This window comes from Xenopus laevis, chromosome 8L (genome assembly GCF_017654675.1).
Source record: "Xenopus laevis strain J_2021 chromosome 8L, Xenopus_laevis_v10.1, whole genome shotgun sequence".
Lineage (NCBI taxonomy): Eukaryota > Metazoa > Chordata > Amphibia > Anura > Pipidae > Xenopus > Xenopus laevis.
This window is the reverse complement of record NC_054385.1, coordinates 35,807,284-35,827,882: the sequence shown is the minus strand read 5'-3', so window position 1 is coordinate 35,827,882 and position 20,599 is coordinate 35,807,284.

Genomic DNA, 20,599 nt, shown 5'->3' with positions numbered 1-20,599 from the left:
GACTCATTATTATCTTGTCCTGGACCACTGGAACCTCCACTGGAACCTACTCCATACTGTCCTGCCTTTACTTATTCTCTGTATAAGCCATCCAAAATGCTACTGCACCACCCATCAAGCCACCTCTGCAAATCCCTACACTGGACACTTTATATATTCTTGGATCCAATTTAAACCCTGCCCCTTATTTACAAACCTCTAACCATGCCCCAACTTACATTTCAAGCCTTATCTCCAAATACACTCGAAATCAACACTTTGCTCCTCTTATGACCTTAGACTTTCCTCCCTCCAAGTAACCTCCACACATGTATACCTACGGGATGTTACCAGGGCAGCTCTCTAACTGTGGAATTACATCAGATTATTTCTCTATTCTGCAGAGTTTCAAACGTTGCCTCAAAACTTCAAGACTAAACGAGATCCATTTACCTCTTCCAGTTCCATTACAAAAGTCTTCATTTCTCAGCTTCTCTCGAGGACCCTCCATAACACATCAGCTTCTTACATCATATAATGTCCTCAATAACAGTAATGAAATGCTTATTTCCAGCATAAATGTCTCCATACAGCTAAATTCACATATAACTTGTCTCACTTTTACCTGCCGCTATAGATTGCAAACCCTTGCGAGCAGGTCACTCACCTAAAGTATGGGTTTGCCAACTGTACCTTCAAAACTGCAATGTATCTGTATAAGCAATTCACCTGCTAAATATCAGTGGAGCCAAATCAGTAGGAAAATAATTGCAGTGGAAGCACAAGGGTTACATACCAAAGTGCAAACTCTTATTTATCACTAGTTAAATTAAAAAAAGCTTGTATGAACATCAGTGCATCTTCCATTGTATAAGCAGCTGATTCATAAACCTTGACTAACAATAGCAGGAATGTCCACATTTGCAGTGGAAATTTCTCTTTGTGAAGAGGGCTGATGTATTCCTCCATCCCTGCGGGGCCCTAAAAGAGCACTACCTCGGCATTGTAACATTAAAGCAATGTTGCTAAAATTAATAAGCTTTTTATTGCATGAAGTACAATTTCCCAGCTGTTTGGAACCTTTACTAGGAAAGAAAAAATCTGGGAAATTCCCAAGCGAGACATTTTATTGGTAACTTACATGAAAGGGGATAACCCTGATGAGAAGAAAGGCGTCATATGAGTTGTGAAGGAGGCTAGCTGAAAAATAACTATTTATGAACGAGAGAATTCAGTAAAGGGGAGCACTGCTGCTATGTAGGAAATTGTGTTGTATGGGGATTCTGAGATTTGGGGTTTAGAAAAGAAACGGAATTCTAGGTTGTTTATGTCTGTGCCAGTTCTAAGTGTTTATAGGAATTTTCCATGCTCTGTAACATTTGCCTCTTAAAGGAGAAATGCATTGAAAAATGTAAGTATTTGATTATCACGACTTCAGGAATACTTTATATTCAAGGCCAGACTTCCTTGGCAGGGAACTGGTTTTTAAAACAATAAATAAAAAAAGTATTGGTATTGTTGCGCCAATGCATCTTCTAGCGCTGACGGCATCTGACATAGTGACTCTTGCAGTAGAGTACTGCGGGGGTCCATTTTTTTGGGACCCAAACCCGACCCGTACCCGCAACCTGCAATCCGCAACACGGACCCGCAACCCGCATTCTTACCTGCGTGGACCCGCTACCCGACCCTACCCGCAAGTACCTTATCAGCAACCCGGACCCGCGACCCACTGAACATCAAGAATCAGGAAGTGCTGTCATTGGAAACCAGAAGTGACATCATCGGAAGTAGATGTGATCAGAAAAAAAAGGAGTAAAACAGGAAGTGCTGTCATTGGAGACCGGAAGTGACGTCATCGGAAGTAGAAGACCCGCAGCCCGACCCGCAACCCGCAAACCCACAGAACCGCTATACCCGCACCTGGAACTTCTAAACGCAACCTGCAGGGTACCGCAGGTTTTTGCAGGTAACCCGCGGGTACTGCAGGACTCTATCTTGCAGAGCTGTATTCTCGCTTGAGGACAAATGGGGTAGGCAGAAGTGATGTCCTGACGTACCGCACATGCTTGTGTCGTTACCCGTCGTGACCTGCTTCCCCTCCCCCCACCTTTTCTTCCTGATTTCGCAGGAATATATCTATCTTTTTTTTTTTGTGCAAAAAATGTATTTACCATATAAGCATTCGAGGGCTGCCCGTAATAGGCTCAGGCCCTATATGTAAATATGGCCCTATATGTAAATATGATTTGGTCACCAGTTAGTCTAGTTTTCCATTTACCCGATTAAAGTTTTTTCACCAATGTGTTAGCGCTTTCCCATGCACAGCAAAAATAATACAGTTGGATGAGAAATTCTGTGTACAGGTATGGGACCTGTTATCCAGAATGCTCTTGACCTGGGGGTTTCTGGATAAGGGATTTTTCTATAATTTGGATCATCATACCTTAAGTTTACCACAAATTATTTAAACATGAGTAAAACCCAATAGGATTATTTTGCCTTCAGCCTGCAACGATGAATTATATCTTCGTTGGAATCATGTAAAAGAACTGTTTTATTTTTATAGAGATTTTTAAAAAAATTCAATCTATGAGAGGAGGCCTTTCCATAATTCAGAGCTTTCTGAATAACGGGTTTCTGGATAATGGATCCTATACCTTTAAGGTATATACCCAGGGCCCCCAGGGGGGCACAATCGTCATGGGCCCAGTGGCTTCTATATGTTAAGTGGGGCCCGGCCTTTCCTGGATTAGCCGGCCTCCATTGAGCTGCCGAAGTAGGAGCCGCACCGAAGTAGGAGCCGAACCGCAACAAAGTAGGAGCTGAGCTGCTGCCTTAAGGAGCTGCAGAAAGGAGCCGAGGAAGAAGAAAGGTTAATTTCACTGAACACCAATGGCCCTGGCCACTGATGGTTTTGTTTTTTTAACTTGGGGGGGGCTGGCCACCAAGGGTTTTTTTTTACATGTAGAGGAGCCCAGAAAATGTGGTTTTACAGGGCCCCACAAATTCTGATGGCGGCCCTGTATATACCTATAAGAATGTTAGTTTGCCAGCTTTACCCATAGTATCGAATACATTACATCATTGAGGTATTCTAAAACACTCAACAAATAAAAGCTAAAAGCTCATTAGTTACAATAATACAGTTGCACCAGTGATACTACATGCAAACTACATTTTTTTAATTGGAACCAAATATGTCTTAATATTTACAGTGGAATGATATTCGTTCCTTCAAAGATTACATTTGTCCCAGATGAAAGCTGTAAGCCTTTATCCAGTTATGATGCTGGTGTTCAATGAATATTCAATGAATATTTGAAAGAGAACAATGTTTTCTACACTTCAAGGTTGTAATTCTTATTAAATATTATAGAAGGAATGTTCTGTAAATGACTTGTAGTACAGGTATGGTTCATTTCTGGAAACCCATTATCCAGAAAGCTCTGAATTATGGAAAGGTCATCTCCCATAGACTCCGTTATAATCAAATGATCTAAATTTCTAAAAATTTTCTCTGTAGTAATAAAACAGTACCTTATACTTCATCCCAACTGAGATATAATTAATCCTTTTTGGAAGCAGTGTATTTAATGCTTACATGATTTCTAGTAGACTTAAGGTATGCAGATCCAAATTATGGAAAGATCCGTTATACAGAAAACCCCATGTCCCGAGCTCTCTAGATAACGGGTCCCATATCTGTATTGTACACGTGTCTGTGTCTAATACGTATGAGCAAAATAACTTTTTTTTCTGAAATACTAACAAGGTAGAGGAAATTAAATCTGTCCTGGAAAATGAAAAAGCTGATATATTATTGATAAAATTGTGGAATCTAGAAGGATTCCTAGCAGTTTGATCTATATTTATCCAAATGTTTCTGACAGAACAGTTAAACACCATGTGGCAATACGGAGCTTTGTTGAACAACAACGCTGAGCACTAAAACATGAAAAATTGTTAAATTCTTAAAGCACAGTGATTATAAATAAACAGTACCAAATCAGGGAGCTGAAGCGTAGTCGAAGTCACAGGCCAAGGTCTAACACAGATCAGAAGCGCAGTACCGAATCAGAATCCGAAGAATAGTCAAACACAGGCAAGAGTCAGTTCAGGCAGCAGGAATGCAAAGTCAGGAACAGGCAAGGATCAAGACCAATATTGGAACTTAGAAGCGCACCCAGGAACTATGGAACAATCCCCCGTGGCCAGATTGGTAACAGGTAAAACAAAACCATGCTTACTAGCAATTACCAAGTGTAGCCATAGGAGTGAACCAGGGCCTTAGCTGTTTGCTCGCATAAACCAGTTGTAATGCAGACAGCACAGGAACACCAGGTCCCTGGTTCAACTCCAGGCAGGTTGTCACACTAAAATCTTTTCAACAACATTTATCAAAATCTGAAGACTCTTCTTGATTTTTATTGCCAAATTTTCAAATGAGAAACGTTGGTCTATTTTTTAAAACTTTGAATTTTTCTGGTCGAGTTTTTAGGGAAAACTTGAATTTTTAGAGGAGAAAACAACTTTATAGAGATTTATTATACCCCAAAGCTGCTAAAAATCAAAATCGGAAAATACTCCTCAAACCTGTCGAGGTCATGTAGAAGTCAATGGCAGATGTCCCTGAAGATGTTTCTTGACATTGTCATCTGTGCTGGTTTTCTTATGATAATCCGATAAAGTCAAAACGATAAAGTTGAGTTTTTGGAGCGTCAATTCTAAAAAAAAGTTGGATGATCTGAATTGAAGCTCAATATTGTTGTGACTTTTTTTTGCTTAGAGAATTATTGATAAATTTGTGGATGGGAGCTAGGTTGACTATGTTTTAATAAAAAAAATTGTAAATACCCCCTTTATTTTGAGGTATTTGTTATTTTTTGCTTGAACTATGAAATGTAAAAGGGGCAAGATAAAGAAGATAGACTGTGATGGTAAAGCAAATGAAGTGGGGTGATAGAAAGATTTCCCTTCAAACAAATAATGATATGCCCATTTATCTGAATGTATCTTGGCAGGTTTGAGCTCCTGAACAATATTTATTGAAAAAAGCTGGCAAGCAGTCAGGAAAAAAATTGCAAAACATAGATAATTTCTGCGATAGTAAAAAAGTTAAAAATTAAATACACTTTACACATTCTTTCGATTGCTAAAAAAAGATATGATTTATAAACAAATCACAGGCTGTAACATTTACCCAGCTTGAATGGTTCTAGAGCAGAAAATACTGTACACGTTCCAAATTATTTAGCCCACCCACTGCATTCATTTTTTGAATTTTGTAAATCTGCCCCATGTTTTCGGACAATTCTATCCATATAGCAACCTTAGCAACAAACAATGATTTTCAGAAGTGAGCCATTGGCCAAAAGACATTGTTGTGTATATCAAGAAGAATTTACAAAAGGTGAAAAAGAAATGCGAATACGTTGTTTTAACACAATGTTGCACCGTTCTTTGACTGTAATAACGACTGGTTTAAGTTCTTTCCCAGAAATGAATAAAGGAATAATTATTATAGGCCTCTTGTCTTATAATAATTTCACTAGTGATCTGGGGTGTGGGCACAGGGGAAATTGCTATCCTGCACTCGAGGAATAATAAACCATACAAACCTGGCCTTGCTCAACTTCTTCAATGATGTCTTTTGCATGAATTTCGAGTTACACAGTACAAAGCGATGTTGGTGTCTGACATGCTGAAGAGATTAGAAACACCACATTCTCTTACTCAGACATTTTTCCTTCCATCTTCAAGAAGAAAGTGATCATTTAAACACTCAGCAGCTGGTCATATCTGCACATCTTAAAACTGAACGAGATGCAGATTTCTCGCTGACTTCAATTTACGTCTGTGCCCAAGAAGTTATTAGATGATAATTTGACTATTCTAATTAATGCCATACAATTTCTGAAATCTCTAGGACATGGAAAAACTGAGGCAAAGGTGTGGGCGGATTATTGGATATTTGGAATGTGAAGGCCAAAAATATGGTGGGTTGCAGGAGAACTTAAAACAATTCAATGGTTTATTAAAACAAATAAAAGATAAAATGATGGTTAGCTCCTTGGGTCAGAGAGATCATTTTTCTTCCAGTTCAGGCCTTCTTTATCCTTATATTTAATTTAAAAACACATTTCAATATAGAATGAAGAAATTATGAAAATGTAACGGAACAGAGCATTATTAAGGAACCTTCATATACAGTAGTTAAAAAAGTTTAAGTTTATTCCCCCTCCTCCTATCTATGTTCTTCACCCCCAGCAGATAATTATATTTTGAGGTTGAGCCCACATTATTAGGTTGTCACCAGGCCATAACCCTTCGGCCAATTGCTTCGCTTAGGGCTTGAACAATCACTGGGTACAGACAAAAGCAGTAGAAACTTGTAGGAAAGGCTATAATATACTTGGAACCTGGCAAGGACTAGGGTAGACTCAAAGGTAATGGAGGGATAGAAAAGCTTGCTCATATATGTTTTTTTTCTTTTCACAAATTTGTATTTAAGGTGCTAAAATCAAATAATCCACCCCAATAATTACAGGATTCAGATCACACAAATACATCCAGAATGACAAGCAGGTGGTACTGCAATTAAACATTCTTTATCAAAAATGTATGTATAACAAACATTACAATATATATATATGTCAGCACACATTGCCAATGATTATCAAGGCCATAAAGATACATACCTTGCAGCAATAAACAACATACAAGTATGAAAGGGGAAAGGCTTCTTGCTGAAACGTTGGGGTAATTCTCTCATTCAGAGTATCCACTTTCATACCTATATGCTGTTTATTGCTGGGTGGTATGTATCTTTATGGCCTTGATATAATAATCATTGTCAATGCGTTTTGACTTATATGTATTGTATATATATATACATGTTTTATAAAGGACTAGAGTAGTTCTTCCACTATTAAGTTGCCACCCGGACATAACAAATGGGTCAAGTGTCTCCTTTAGAGCTTGAACTATTGTCAGGTCGGAGGTAGGAAGCCCATTTACCAACATTCTCATTTGAGTGATTTTAGAGGTTTCAGAAAACACAATGAAACTTGTCAAAATCATTTCTTAAAATAGCCTAATATAAAAGGCATGAACAAATAAAAATGCGGAACTAACCCGAATAATATTACGAAAACCTCGAAATCCTCTAATTTTTTCATGCAAGTACAAAATTATAAAACAGAAAAATGCTAAAAGCTAGAAATAAAAAAACAAAATACGAACATTAATAAATCTTGAGGAAAGAAACTAGGGTTGGAGAAAACTACAAAGGCAAGAAATGCCAAAGGTATGTCACTCTCTGATATAAGAATTTATTTTAGTGCAAATGATGCAGAACAAAATTTTTAATGGATGCAACCCTGCCCTGAAAGTAGCTAGCTGTGAGAGCACCAATTTGCCTGTTCTTTGGTTCTGCATGAGTGTATATGAATGCCATTGGCTGACATGTTAGTCTAATTTATGTTAATATTCTGTTGGAAAGTTTTCAATAAAAACCCTAGATGAGTAGAACTATTGCAGGATAACCTCTAACCAGCTTATCTGATACCTGACAGGAACATACTGACGTGGGGGCCAGGATTGTTGAGAAATAAGTATACAGTTTCCTTTTATGAAACAGGTCATCTAAAAAGTTCTGCTGTCGGGCCCGTTAACTTATATTGTCTGTGAACATCTTAAATGTTATTGTTGCTTGATTCCTGTACATGTATATATATATATATATGTTTGAGTGTCTGTGTATTTATTGCACACACACGTGGAGGTAAGAAATTCTTTAAGCAATTACTGATGCTATATAGCGTTTGGATCATTTTACTTGATATTGAAGCACTAGGTTGCCAAATACCACCAGATGTCTTTTCCATATCAGGCTGTCATAATCGAACTTCCACAGTCTCTTTTTATATAGTGTTATTAGTAACTTAAAGAAATCCCAGCTGGGGGTGGGGGATTCTCACTTATAATTGCTACACTAAGCAAAATCGGAGTTCAGTGACATAATTCTGGTGCCGTCATTCTTATTACAGAACAGCAGCTTATGGATATTATAAATGCAGCATTTATCGAGTCAATTACCTGGTAATTGTTGCTTGTTTCATTGGTATGCAGGCTCGTTGGGGTGCAAGATTGACATTACTCAGAGTGATATCATTCTCTAATAATCTTACTTGCTATGTCCTGCTGGCAGGTGTGAGTGTGAGTGGATGGCAGGACAGCAGGCAATATCTTAGGTTCTCTAGTTCTCCTATGAGCACAGTCAAATCCAGGTATTCTTGAGAGAGTGTCATCACAGATACTTACGTGTGTGCCTTGCATCAATTTCCCTTATGCATTTTCTGCAGGTATTTTATACCTTTCCAGGGTCCATATAATTCCTCAGTGACTTCTAAAATATTCATAAATTTTTAATGGGGGAGTATTATTCATTATAATTTGCAGTTAAATATATATATCTTCACAAGGGCAGCACTCCGCTTATATAACTTGCCCCCAGGTGCACGTTAAATAGTTAAAATATTCCAAAAAATATGCAACACTGGGATATTTGTGCATCAAAGTTAAAGTGTATTCACATTTGCATCAATAGCCGACGTGACGTTTCGGTCCACACAGGGACCATCCTCCATGAGACCAAAAGATGGGACCAAAACGTCACGTCGGCTATTCATGCAAATGTGAATACACTTTTACTTTGATGCACAAATATCCCGGGGTTGCTGGTCTTTTTTGGAATATATATATATATGTATTGTTTAAAATGTACATAGTTCTTGTATGCTGCTCAGACACTGCCTACTACCTCCATTTCATTTCATTTCTCTCCCCTTTCTTAGTCCCACTTCTCTGTGTTTATTTTCCTCCCTTTCCCTGTCTAAATTCTATTACCTTAGTTTTAGTTCTTATCTACTCTAATCCACACCTCTTATTTTTTCAGGGGCATTCTTCTCTTTTATATCCTGTATTTAGGGAGCTCCAGTGCAGACATATATGCTATATGTGAAGGCATACAGATACACCTATGATTAAGCGCCGGAGGGTGCGAAACGCGTAAGGTGGGATATGTGGGGTAGTATGTACTAGATACTGTTTTAATGTGAATAACAATAAATTAATATTTTTTACTTGAAGAGGCCTTGGGACTTATATCGTTTTTGATATAAACTTTTCTTTAGTTGATTGCCTTTTGGAACTGGGGCGAGTCCCTTGGGCCTGGCTGAATAACTATATGGACTCCCGATTTTTGAATCGAAATATATGTGAAGGCAACCCTAGCAGGTGAGAGAGCACAGACTGAGTGCGCACTTGGGAGAAAAGCAGGGGAAGTGAATGATAAGAGGTCATAATATATTGGCGGGGTGAAGCGGTTGGGTACAGACATGTTGATGTGAGAAAGACAATTAGGAAGAGAAGCCTAGAATCATGTGTGTCTCTAAAGACCATGTTCTGATGTCAGAACGCACTTTATATCAGGATATCTTTTACAGTTTGGACCATAGGCTAATTGCCAGCCCATATCACATGATTATATACAGTACTTAAAACATTGCTTCATTTCACAACTTTGGAAAGAGAGCTCAATCTACCACACAACACAACTCGAAACTTGTATAGTGTAAGAAATAATCAACCCCTTGTTTTACAAATATAAGATATTAGAAGTCATCGCAGAGTGCCATGATCTGCGATCAAATGTCTGTAGACATTACTAACTCAGTTAATTCGGAAATATATTTTAGAAGTCTTTTCATCCATGTTGGAAATATAATGTACGTCTTCAGCCATAGAGCCCTATGTCCCAAAGCTTCTAAAGAAGGGTGTAGCTAGTCTCAACTCCAAACAAGTCTTATGTAGTTATCGAGTTTTTATGGTGAAGAACCTCATTGCAACCAGTCATGCTTTCCGCATTCTAACTGAAGTCAGACCAGTAATTACCAAACAAAATTCTGCTTTTGCTACATTATGGGCCTTATCGTTTTTACTAATAGCGTACTAATGAGTCCTTTAATAGAGCCTAAAACACCATTACCGTTTTTTTTAAAAAAAAGCGAGAAAGTAGAATGTAGGAAGAGAGAACAAGGGTCTCAAGGGCCAGAAAGTACAATATCAATGAATTGAACATTGTTACCCATAAATGTACATTCACCATTTATTTTTCGTTGGCCATTACCCATTTGCTCCATACTGCGTCAAATTTCTTAGGACATCCTCTGGTTATGTAGGTTAGTTTCTGCTTTGTTAGGGAGTCATTGATTAGTTGTTTCCAGAAACTGAGGGTAGGAGCAGCCATCGATTTCCATTGTAATAATTAGTACATTAGTTGTAGGTAACATAGTCTCTTGTGAGAACCTATTGTAAAAGACATAATGCCATAATGTGTTACAGCATTCAAAATACCATTACTTAAATGTAGAAATCTGAAATTCTTATTTCAACTGAACATTGAGGGGAGATGATGTAATTAGAATATTATTACAGTAATTGTAGCCAAGAAAGATGTTTTTTCCTATCACACTGAAATTACTTTCAGGTTGTTCTCCAGGTTTGTCTTGTTTTTGACAGGTCGGGTTGGACGGAGAAGTTCTTCCAGAACTGATGGGCTTATGTCTCTTATTGAGCTTCTCCTATCAACTAAGTTACTGTGTACAGAATACACAGATGTGTTTCAACAGTCTGACAAGAAGCACTATCAAGATGCAGAAGGCAGCTTTTTATAGAAGAGGAACGCGTGCCCAGTGCTCGCATGCAGAATTTAACTATCATTCTGTTAAAATGTCTTTGCCAGGAAAAACAGCAAATTATCCCCTGACATGCAATATACTACTTGATTGGCACATCGTTTTTAGTGAGACTGGAAATTGTTACAAACCCAACACCTTTAAATGATTTATCCTTCTTTATTGTACTCACTTCTAAGCTCATTCTTATCTTGGTTTCACCTCATAGATGGAGTCCTGGCATCCAAACAAATGTGTCTAGACGCTTAGCAAAAGGTTTTGGTGTGCATGTTGGGTTTAATTGTTGAAATTGTGAGACGGTACAAAGAAAAATCTTTTTGTTGCTGTTACTTTGTGCCTTCAAAATAAAATGGGCTAATCTAATAAATAGTTTAGAATTTTGCATGTCCATGTAAAACTGTTTTTGGTGAAGTCGTGCAGTTACAAATATGTGTTGCCTTATTTTGCAAGCCAATAGTTACTTAAAATGGTTTGAAAGACAGTTTGTTAAAAGGCTTACCCAAGCCTTATCATCAATGTAACCGCTGTCCACCAAGCTGTTCACACTCACTTTCTCCAACATACCTTGTGACTTTTTACCGGCCGGGGTTCCAGGGGGTGGGCTGCTGTGGGAAGTCTTCTGCTGGAAAGTAAGAAGTAATCTGAAAGCCCTTCCATCAACTTCCCCCATCACCTCAAACGTTAGTCTTTGTGAAGCCTCTTTAATAGTCAGTGAGTCTGCCCAGCTTGGTTAATAGAATTAGGCCTTGATGCAAAAAGGATAAGAAGAAAACTGAATTACACCTAATATTTAAAACATATTAAAGAGAAACTACTGGTTTTTAATGGCTGTTGGGTTGAGTTGGGAGAGTTTGGGCTGGAGGGGCCCATGGGGACGGTGCACAACAAGGTTGTTCCCATACCCCGGTGGGCCAGTCCAACACTATTTAGTGCATTGTAGGAAATGAAGAGAACATTTATTTACTCCAGTTTGCTTTAAAATAAATTACTTGCAATAGAATATTGTAGTTCTAATAAGGCATGGGCACAAGTCACATACAATTAAGGTATCTGTAAATCCATTATCCAGATCCAAAATACAGAAATTCAGTTTTCCATACAGTCCTTTCAATAATTTGTAAACTTATTTTTTTTAATGAATTTCTGTAGTAATAAATCGGTACTTTTTACTTGAGTATAACAAAGATAGCATTATTTCATCCTGATCTCAAAACAAACTATTGGGTTTTTTTTACGGTTTAACCTTAAAGTAACCTTAAAGGGGTTGTTCACTTTTGAGTTAACTTTTAGTATGATGTAGAGCAGTGATCCCCAACCAGTAGCTTGTGAGCAACATGTTGCTCTCCAACCCCTTGGATGTTACTCTCCAGTAGCTCGTGAGCAACATGTTGCTCTCCAACCCCTTGAATGTTGCTCTCAGTGGCCTCAAAGCAGGTGCATTTTTTGAATTCCAGGCTTGGAAACAAGTTTTAGTTGAATAAAAACTACCACATAGCCAATCACAACCCTTATTTGGCACCCCAAGTGACTTTTTCACTCTTGTGTTGCTCCCCAACTGTTTTTACATATGAATGTGGCTCACGGGTAAAAAAGGTTGGCGACCTCTGATGTAGAGATAATTTACTATAAAACTATAAAAAAGAAAAAATGAAGACCGATTGAAAATGTGCTCATTCCAGTAATAGCCATGTCAAGTTGCTTCTGCCTTCAAGCTCATCATACATAAATAACTTGTGTGTTTAAGGATGAGTAATTACAATTTGTTAGGAACGCCCCAGTGAATATAATCACTATCCTCAGACACCAGATTTGCTGATTTATTGAGTGCCTCCATCTTCTCTTCCCTTGCAGGTGCCCAGGGACATGTGCAGTGCAGGAAAGTTGAAAGGTTTAAAGTAGCATCTGAACGTTTCCGTTACTGCTTATGTGCAGGCGCCAGGGAATGTATGGATGAAGATAAAGAACTTTATAGAATATGGTGCTAAAGAGCTTTATAGAATAATACCCCAGGACAGTGCATTTTTCAGCAAAAAGCAACACTGGCACAGGGTCTGAGGTTAGAGATTAAATCCACTGGGGGGGTCTAACCATCAAAAACTATAAAAAAAAGAACATTGAGTACCAATTGAAAAGTTGCTTAGAATTGGCCAATGTTAACATAAATGTGAACCACTAGGGATGTAGCGAACTGCCGATTTGGTGTTCGCGAACGCCGTTCGCGAACACCGGCAAAAAATGCGAACGTTCGCGAACAGTTTGCGAACTTCGAACACCCGCTAAAATCGTTCGAATCGAACGATCGAAGGATTTTAATCGTTCGATCGAACGATTTTCATTCGAATCGAACGATCGAAGCATTCGATCGAATGCTTTTCATTCATTCGAATGCTTACAAACGTTCGAACGAATGGAAATCGTTCGATTTTTAGCGGTCGAAGGAATTCGAATGGTCGAATGGTCGAACGATTTGTATTCGAATCGAACGCGAACTCAAAATGCGAACGTCGCGCGACGTTCGCGAACATTCGGCGGACGCGAACGGTCGAAGTTCGCGCGAACAAGTTCGCCGGCGAACAGTTCGCTACATCCCTATGAACCACCACTTTAAGTGTTCATGCATCAAGATACACAATTTGAACTTATTGTTGAGCTTGGTGGCACTCAGTCCTTTCAAATTTGGTTATGAATCAAATTCTGCTGCACCTAATGACGGATGGGAATCCTAAAACTGCCTCTTCAGGTGGTAGCTCCAGGGTTCCCTTTGCATCCAGTATCAATAGATGCAGCATATTTGCACCTAAAGAATTGGGCAGAAACATCACTTACGTGTTGAAAACTGGAAAGACGCCAGATGGATTTCAGGACAATTGCATCCAAGTTATGTGTGTTAATTTTGCAGATTTGGATGCAATTGCACTAGGAGAAACGTACTGTAATTGCATCAAGAGCATTACTAGGGTTGCCACCTTTTCTGAAAAAGTACCAGCCTTCCTATATATTTATCTTTTTTCCCTATTAATAACATTGGGATCAACCATCATTTTTACCGGCAAGGCCAGGTGGCAACCCTAAGCATTACCCACTAGCAATTGGAATGATTATAAAATTCTGGAAGAAAATGCTGCATTGTGGGGAAAAAATATGTTAACTCTGCATTGCACTTGCAGACAAATCCAATCCACTTCCAAATCATTAGCAGTGACACCACCTGTGGATATGCTCCAGCCACACCAGTGATATTTGGGAATTTACAACACTTCATTGTGCCATCTCTGAATATCTGATCCACAGATGGTATTGTCTTCTCTGAAACCAGCAGGGAGACTCTACTACAATATCTCTGTTCTTTTCCTTGAAATGCGTAGCTACCAGAAGTAGGAAAATTCCATGACTTCAATTCCGCGCATAGTTAGATCTTTCACCTACTCAAACACGCTAGTGTGCCATGAATTTTTGCGTGGGTGCCAAGACTTTTATAGACATTTGATGAATCAGAACATTCTGACATTAAAATGTACAGTTATTGTTAGATATGCTATTTATGGATTAAAATATTTGGGTGTCTGTTGAGTTGTAGTGAGGTTTGCACATGTTGGCTATGTTTAACTCTACTGAACATATAAGGGAATAAAAGAGGGATATTCCAGCTTTATTTATTTTGGTTTTAACAAACGCATATGGTTTTTACACTTAAAGAAACATAATTATCATCTGAATGTTTCTAATTAAATGAAAACAATCACAGAAATAAAATCGTTCCTCTGAACGTCAGATTAGTTTATGAACCATCATGATCAAAAGCTTGTCCTAGTTTAGTACCCAGTAGAAGAGATTTACTATGCAGGGTTACTAGACTAGGGGAAAAGTTTGCCTTTGTTACTGCTTAATCGTATCTATATGTGGGGGAAAACAGAAATTTGCGTAGTCACGGTGTCTAAAGTCACATGACTTTAAAGGAGAACTAAACTGCCACTGATAAAAACCCCTACCCAGTACCCTACATAGTCCCGTCTCTCTGCCCCTACCTATAAGTGCTTCTAATCCTTAACTCACCTATAAGTACAGAGCAAGTGCAGCGGAGCTCATGGCACCATCTTCTGGCTCTTGGATGTCATCTGGAAGCGAACGCTGTGTTGGCGCATTCGCATTTGGAGCAGTCTTGTAGCAACTACATGGCGCAGAAATTGCCGAAGGGAAGGACCCTAAGAGATCTGAAGAGCCGAAAGATGGAGCCCATGAGCTCGGTGTCAAAAGGTGAGTAAAGGATTAGGAGCACTTACAGGTGTTATCACCTATGCGGGGGAGCAGGGAGGGGGGACTATGTGATGGTCTGAAAAAAGTAAGCTCATGCCTGACCCTAACCTGCTCTATCCTGATGTATCATCATTACTTATATACCCATGCCCGCCACACCCCTTTGATATCTTAGAATGGACAGTGTGGGCATGAGTATATAAATAAGCAATGACAGAAGGGTAGGGTCATTTAGACAGTTTGGCATGACACTAGCCTATTAAAAAAGTGTTAAATCTGCCTGACCCTTGTTTCAGTATGCTTTGCTTGTCTCCAATTTGGTTTAAATTTTCTTCTCTAAATTGTTTGAGTCTACCAAATTTGGTTTTACTTTTCCAACTTACACTCCCAGATATATACCTGTAGCTTTCTGCAAGGAAAAACAATTCAAAAGGCAGATGACCAATTGTTCCAAAAACCAGACAGATATTGTAGCCCTGTCACTTCTGCCAGTCAAACCATGTCATAGAAAAGTGTATGGTTTGTTCTTAAAGTCTGACTCTTAAATACAAAGACATACTTAATTACTGAGTAAAATCCATTTACATGTTGTTTACCAGATATGCCACACATATTTCACTGTGACTATGAATTGGCTTGCTTGCTAACTTTATTGGGACAGGAGAAAATAGTTTCCCTAAATACAGATGCAAGTAAGGTTAATTTTGGTTGGCTCTCTACTGGCATAGCTGGTAAAAGTGATGCTTTGCGCCAATGATAACAGGGAAAAAAGACACAAAGAGATAGATAAACTGGTGCAGGTATGGAACCTGCTATCCAGAATGCTTGGGAATTTCCGGATAAGGGGTCTTTCTGTAATTTGTATCTCCACACTTTAGTTAAATCAACTAAAAAAATTAACCCAATAGGGTTGTTTTGCGTCCAATAAGGATTAATTATGCTGTATCATAAGGTGGCCATAGACTTAAAGATCCGCTCGTTTGGCAACATTGGCAAACGAGCGGATCTTTCCCCGATATGCCACTAACGGCATGGCTATATCGGGGGTAATTCGAGCGTTCGGCCGTATGGCCGAACGATCGAATTACGATGCGCCAAGTGGTTCCGACGGGTCGGTCGGGTAAAAATCCAACCTTCCCGATCGATATCGTGGCCAGATGACCGTCGGAAGCCCCCATACACGGGCAGATAAGCTGTCAAATCGGTCCAAACGACCGATATCGGCAGCTTTATCTGCCCGTGTATGGCCACCTTTAGTTAGCATCAAATACAAATTACTTTTCAATTATTACAAAATAAATAGGAATTCATTTTTAAAAATTTTAATTATATGATTAAAATGGAGTCTATGGGAGACTGCATTCCTGTATAATAGGTTTCCTAATAATGGATCCTATACCTGTACTTTTCCACTAAAGGTGGTATTTTTAAACACAAGACAGACATATCTTTTTTAGACTACCAAGTGCCTCCAAATCAGTCACGTAGATACTGACACACATAAAGTAACACACTCCAGGCCCTGAAATGCTACGTTTGCAAATGTCTTTTGTATATCATTGGTTACTGCAGTATACAATAACCTTCTTACCTTGATTTTAATAAACCAAGTATGTATGAATGGAGATGTGTTTGTCCTAGGACTATATTCAAGGTAAATTAAATAACATATCATTTTATTTGGGGTTTTACTCTGTAACATGGCTACACCATGTCATTCTTGTCAGTAGCTTACAGGGCAATGTAACCAATACTGGCAAGCATGGGTTGTATTTACTGACCTTTGTCTGACCAATTGTAGTTCCTCTTAAAATAGTTTTAGTGTGGTGTAGACAATAGTGGTGTGTGGGTCAGGGAAAACTCAACCGGCACCCAACCCTAATCCTCGAATCCCCGAATCCTTGGTGAAAGATGTGGCCGAATACCGAACCAAATCCTAATTTGCATATGCAAATTAGGGTCAGGAAAGGAAAAAGTGGGAAAAAATCTATGCTGAAAAGTCACGTGATTTCCTTACAAGCCCCTAATTTACATATGCAAATTAGGATTCAGATTCGGTTCGGCCAGGCACATGGATTAGGCCGACTCCAAATCCTGCTGAAAAAGGCCGAATCCCGAACCGAATCCTGGATTTGGTGCATCCCTAGTTGTCATTGTAGGACCTGAACCCAACCCCTACCCACATCTTCTCACTGGTACTTTACTTAAAGGACCAGTAACATCAAAAAATTAAATTGTTTCAAAGTAATAAAAAATATAATGCAGTGTTGCCCTGCACTAGTAAAACTGCTGTGTTTGCTTCAGAAACACTAATATTGGTTATATAAATAAGCTGCTGTATAGCCATGGGGGCAGCTATTCAAAGGAGAAAGGTTCAAGTTACACAGCAGATAGCAGATAAGCTCTGTAGAACATAATGCTATCTGTTATCCATTACTTATCTTGTGCCATAAAGCCATTTTTCAATTTCCGCCATTGCTACTCAGCAGCTTGTTTATATGAACTATAGTAGTGTTTCTGAAGCAAACACATCAGTTTTACCAGCGCAGGGCAACACTACATGATATTTTCATTACTTTAAAACACTTTCAGTTTTTGGTGTTACTGTTCCTTTAAACTGAATCTTCCGGAGCAGCATTGTAGTGTACCTCCCTAGTCTGACTCGCACCCAACCCTTCCTGGCAATGGTTGGCCAAATTTCAACCAATCGGTGCTCAGCGCAGGTCACAGCAGGTTACAGTAGACAATAACAGAAGACATTATGCAATGCTCCTTAACTATAACAGCCTGCTCTACTTGCAAAATGGCTGCTTAATTTTTCTGTTTATAAAAGTGAATGGGAAGGTTCTGTCACTTGCACCTTCTTATTAAGCAGATATTTAATAGCCCATGTGTACATTGATATACACATCCAAACCTAGTGGTTTTTGCAAATGCCAAATATAATATCGTCCAAATCAGTGGGAAAAAAAAAAGATTCCTTTGATATTGTTTCACCTGCAGGCCTGAGCCATGCCATCTGTGGTCATTGTGAATATCCCAGCACACTTTTCTGGCTTGTTATGACTTAACCTTTTTTTTGTCACAGCAATGCGCCTCACCCTAATTCAAACCAGATGAGAGGAATCATGTCATACTTGGACAGGCACCAGCTGAGCAAGACATAAGAGGGTGGTTAGCTTGTTTTAACAAATTTTAAGAAAACATTTCTGAGGGGCATATTCCAGAAAAACACGCTCACCCGAAAAAAAAAAAAAGGTTCATAGCAGATGGTTCGGTTCATGGGCCATATTGCTTCACACTTATTGTTATAGGATTCGTAAAGGTAACTAACTCAATCAAACAAAGTTTTGTGTTCCCCTGACCCCTTTCATTCCTGATTCTACCTGAGCCTTGATAATGTTACCGCCGCTGCATGCTCCTACTATAAATGAAGAGGGTTGAGTGTCATATCAACTCTTCTGAAGAAAATCTGGTGCACTTTTGGCTCTGTCAGGCATGTGGTGATTACAGCTCACCCAGGTTGTTTTTCGGCATCTTCAAACAAGAGAAGAGAACTGATAATGTTAGTGAGGAGCATGCATGAAACAGCTGTCAGACGAGGGCAATTTATGGCGCAAATGTTCTTGCTTGGGCTAAAGTAAACATTAGGTTGAAAGGTAAAAATCCTTTGCATTCTGGAACATCAATCGCCTGAACACATACATTTCCTGTCATTTTCTGTATGATTTATAATGTAAATTATTAGCAACTTTAACTGGTCATGTAATGCTTCGCACGCCTTTCAAAGCCACTCAAGATTTGACATCTTGGTTGAAAACATTCAGTTAGACATTGTTGCCATACAGCAGGTAAAGAATTATTTAGTTAGAGGGAAGGCTCACCTTGTGCTGTATACAGTGGTATTTTCAGATATTCTAACTTTGTTTGGTATTTTTCTGGCTTCTCTGTAATACTTATAGATTAGAAATCAGTACAGGAATGGGATCTGTTGTCCTGAAAGCTCCAAATTACAGGAAGGCTGGCTCCCATAGACTCCATTTTATCCAAATATTTTTTGTTAAAGGTTTTTATTTAACACAACAGCACATACATAAACTTGTGTTGTTATGACCATACAAATAAGATTACATGTTTGTCGGTAATAGTAAGGTATACACAGCAGGAATATATAGTAAGACATACACCAGTAGTCAATGGGAGGAATCATAAAGAAGAAGTCACCCTGTTCGGGGGAAAAACCCTCCCCCTCCCCTGTGTAGGCCACCCTCCCTCCTCCCCCCGGCCTACCTGTCCCCCCAGGCAAATGCCCCTAACTTGTTACTCACCCCTCGGCGCAGGTCATCTGCTGCCGAGTTCCCAGGTGCCATCTTCTCCCGAGTGCTCTTCTTCCTGCTTTGACCAGTGTCTTTTGGCGCATGCGCAGTACGGGGCATCGGGAGAAGATGGCGCCCGTGAACTCGGCAGCAGAGGATCTGCGCCGACGGGTGAGTAACAAGTTAGGGGCATTTGCCCGGGGGGGCAGGTAGGCAGGTGGGGGGAGGGCCTACATCCATCCAGGGGTCCCAAACCTTCTAGAACTTTTGGGGGCACCGTCTGACCATATAGGTTAGTTTGATAATTGGCAGCGTACTATTGCTGAACCTGTTGAGAAAGGGGGCTCATCCATTTCATTGCCACATGTTTTTTGGCATAAAAGTATAGCGTTTCGGTTCTTATTCAGTGGGACCGTGTCCTCTATTACACCCAGCAAGCATACCTTCGGGGCAAGAATGCCAGGTAATAGGACTTGTTCGTTAATGTATTTCACTACTTCTGTCCAGTACTTATACACCATTGGACGTGCCCATAACAAGTGAAAGAACCTTGAGTCTGGAGAATTACATTTGGGGCATGAGGCGGTAGGGTTCCTACCCATTACTTTTAGCATTAACGGCGTGATATATGTCCTGTGAATTATTGTGGACTGCACCATCTTGTCTTGGCATGTCCATTTGCTCCAATTAATCCAAATATTTACAATTTATTTTCCCTCTGTGATAATAAAACAGTACCTTGTATTTGACCCCAACTAAGATATAAGTAATCCTTATTAGAGGCAAAACAAGCCTATTGGGTGTTATTTATCAAAGGTTGAGTTGTATTTTCTTGATAAATTTGAGTTTTTCTCTGGGAAAATTTTTTAAATTTTTAGAGATTTATTATGCCCTGGATGCTCATGTCAGAAATGTAGAAATCAATTGTAGAAGTCCTTTAACCATTTGAAGTTTTATGCTTTCATGTTTTTTACGTAGGTTTGGCCTTGAAAACCAGATAAATTGGAGGTATTCAAGGTTTTTTAGCATATAAACTCAATAAATTCCTGGTATTCCAGGGGGTATATGCAGTACAAATGATGTGGCTTGGGTGGGGAAGACATGCCCTACTTATATACATAGTAGGAAAATGTAGGCTTTCATGTCCTTTAACAGAATCTGCCATCACAACATCAGGGCCTTCCATAACCTCAATGTCCTCAACTTCAAGAACCTACGCTGCTTCACATGAAAGTTCTGTTTCTTAGGTCTGTTCTTCTTTTCTATGTGAAAAAATATCCCCTGCTGCAT